Source organism: Octodon degus, unplaced genomic scaffold, assembly GCF_000260255.1.
Source record: "Octodon degus isolate 3935 unplaced genomic scaffold, OctDeg1.0 scaffold00146, whole genome shotgun sequence".
NCBI lineage: Eukaryota > Metazoa > Chordata > Mammalia > Rodentia > Octodontidae > Octodon > Octodon degus.
In genome coordinates this window covers 7302744-7303096 of record NW_004524722.1, presented here as the reverse complement: position 1 = coordinate 7303096, position 353 = coordinate 7302744, and positions in this window count along the sequence as shown.

Genomic DNA, 353 nt, shown 5'->3' with positions numbered 1-353 from the left:
AGAGTATGTCATGTGCCCTCAGGAGGGAGTTGTAACGGACCTTCCCCAGGGTAGTGGGGGTTACCCCTTTAAATATCTGCCAGGCCTGTTTTACCACTTTACCTCTTCTCTCTCTCTCAGTACTAGGCCACAGAATAATCAGCAGCAATTAGTGGTTGGCAGGAGGTGTGGAGGACAACTGCTTTCCTCAAAGCAGACAGTTTAACTTAGGCAGGGTAGAGCTGGGAAGGGAAAGGATTGAAACCTACTGTGCAGATTATTTATTGGTAAACAGAATTAGACATTCTAATGCCCTGAGATTGCGTTTGTTTAAGAATGGCACAGTCTTTTTTTTTTTTTTTTTTTTTTTTTTT